We start from the raw sequence: 3,143 nt of genomic DNA on the forward strand, positions 1-3,143 counted from the left end.
TCTTTCTTGATGAACCGGGCAACCACTTGTTTGGTGACGTTGGCATAGGAAGCTGCTTCCACCCATTTGGTGAAGTAATCGATCGCCACCAAGATGAAGCGATGTCCATTCGAAGCGGTTGGCTCAATCTTCCCAATCATGTCAATGCCCCACATGGCAAACGGCCAAGGCGAGTTCATGACATTCAACGGGCTTGGTGGTACATGCACCTTATCAGCATAGATTTGACATTTATGGCATTTCCGAGCATATTTGAAGCAATCGGATTCCATAGTCATCCAATAATATCCAGCTCTCAGCAACTTCTTAGACATTGCATGTCCACCAGCATGGGTACCAAACGAACCCTCGTGCACTTCTTGCATTAACATGTCTGCTTCGTGTCTATCCACGCATCTGAGCAAGACCATGTCAAAGTTCCTCTTGTACAACACGTCATCCTGATTCAAATAAAAACTTCCAGCTAGCCTTCTCAGGGTCTTCTTATCATTCTTCGACGCACCCTCAGGATAATCTTGAGTCTTGAGGAAGTTCTTGATGTCATAATACCACGGCTTGTCATCAATCGCCACAACAGACTCGGCTGCAAACACATACGCAGGCCTCTCGAGTCGATTCACAGCAACATGTGGCACATGATTCCACCAGTGAACCTTTATCATGGAAGATAAAGTAGCCAAAGCATCAGCCATTTGATTCTCGTCCCGGGGGACATGATACAACTTCACCTTCTTGAAGAACGTCAGTATTCTTCTGGTGTAATCTCTATACGGAATCAAATGTGGCTGGTTTGTATTCCAATCTCCATTGACCTGATTGATCACTAGAGCAGAATCTCCAAAAATGTCAAGTGTTTTGATCCTCAGATCAATGGCTTCTTCTATCCCCATGATACAAGCCTCGTACTCAGCTTCATTGTTGGTGACGTCGAAAGTCAATCTGGCAGAGAAAGGTATATGAGCACCTTTGGGATTGATCAACACTGCCCCAACACCGTTACCGTTCATATTCACAGCCCCATCAAACATCAGTGTCCACTTGTCATCAGGATCTGGTCCTTCCTCGACAGGCGGCTCTTCACAGTCTTTCATCTTCAGATACATGATGTCTTCATCAGGGAATTCAAACATCATAGGCTGATAGTCAGCAATTGGTTGTTCGGCAAGATAGTCGGACAAAATACTACCTTTGATGGCCTTCTGTGACGTGTACTGAATGTCATATTCCGTTAAGATCATCTGCCAACGGGCAACACGTCCGGTGAGAGCTGGCTTCTCAAAGATGTATTTTACTGGATCCATCCTAGAAATCAACAGAGTAGTATGGTTCAACATATACTGCCTTAGTCGGCGAGCAGCCCAGGCCAAAGCACATCAAGTTTTCTCGAGCAGTGAATATCTTGTTTCACAGTTGGTAAACTTTTTGCTTAGGTAGTATATGGCATGCTCTTTTCGACCAGACTCGTCATGCTGCCCCAATACACACCCCATTGAAGTCTCGGTGACTGATAGGTACATTATCAATGGTCTCCCTGGAACTGGAGGAATCAGGATTGGAGGTTTCTGTAAGTACTCTTTGATTTTGTCAAATGCCTTCTGACAGTCATCATTCCATTTGATCGCCTGATTCTTTCTGAGCAGTTTGAAAATTGGTTCACATGTGGCAGTTAGATGAGATATGAACCTTGCAATGTAGTTCAACCTCCCTAAAAACCCACGGACTTGCTTTTCCGTCTTCGGTTCAGGCATCTCTTGAATAGCTTTGACTTTTGCTGGGTCAACCTCAATCCCTTTCTCACTGACAATGAAGCCTAAGAGCTTCCCGAATCTCACCCCAAACGTACACTTGTTCGGATTCAGCCTCAGTTTGAATTTGACCAGTCTGTCAAACAACTTCTGCAAATTAACCAGGTGCTCCTCTTCTGTCTGCGACTTCGCAATCATATCATCCACGTACACTTCGATTTCGTTGTGCATCATGTCATGAAAGAGAGTCGTCATTGCCCTCTGATAGGTAGCACCGGCATTCTTCAACCCAAATGGCATCACTTTGTAGCAGAACGTGCCCCAAGGTGTAATGAATGTCGTCTTTTCCATGTTTTCTGGCGCCATCTTGATCTGGTTATAGCCCGAGAAACCGTCCATGAAAGAGAATACCGAGGATTGAGCCGTATTATCCACCAATACATCAATGTGAGGTAATGGGAAATCATCTTTCGGACTCGCTCTGTTCAAATCTCGGTAATCGACACACATTCTGACTTTGCCATCCTTCTTCGGCACGGGAACGATGTTGGCAACCCACGGCGGGTAACTAGTAACAGCCAGAAAACCTGCATCCCACTGCTTCTGAACCTCTTCCTTGATCTTGACAGCCATATCAGGACTAGTTCTGCGAAGCTTCTGCTTGAGCGAAGGACACTCTTCTCTAAGAGGTAACCGATGCACCACAATGTCTGTATCCAACCCAGGCATATCTTGGTATGACCAGGCGAATATTTCCACATATTCTCTTAGCATCTCGATCAACCTCCTCTTGACAGAGTCTTCTAAAGCAGCCCCAATCTTGATCTCTCTTCTGGCGTCCTCAGTACCCAAATTAACAGTTTCCAACTCCTCCTGATGAGGTTGGATGACCCTTTCCTCTTGCTTCAGCAATCTGACCAATTCTGCAGGGAGTTCACAGTCTTCCTCACTCTCCTCTTCAGCTTGGTAGATGGGATTGTCGAAATCATACTGAGCCATAACAGAGTCGTTCACAGTGGATGCCAAAATATCATTTCTGCATGTTTAATGTTTTGTTTTTAGAAAAAGATTTCAATAAAGTCACAAAAAACAAAAAACATTGCCATTTTTATTATTTTTTTTTGAAAAAGTGAAAAACCAAAAAAAGAAAGACAAAGATCTCAAAATTTGATTGCAAAACGTCCTTTATTTATAAACATTGTAAACATGATGTGGCCCTACAATGAACCACTACGCCTTGGGCAGAACGTAGGGTTTTCATGCAAAATGAAAAAACAAAAGAAAATTACTCTGTCAGTAGAGTAACTTGGACCACTTCTTCAGCTGTCCAGTTGTTGATAACCTCGCCTGGTGCACAAGGGCGGACCCAGACATCCAAATCACAATCACAGTCTTCAC

Source organism: Lathyrus oleraceus, chromosome 3 (genome assembly GCF_024323335.1).
Source record: "Lathyrus oleraceus cultivar Zhongwan6 chromosome 3, CAAS_Psat_ZW6_1.0, whole genome shotgun sequence".
Lineage (NCBI taxonomy): Eukaryota > Viridiplantae > Streptophyta > Magnoliopsida > Fabales > Fabaceae > Lathyrus > Lathyrus oleraceus.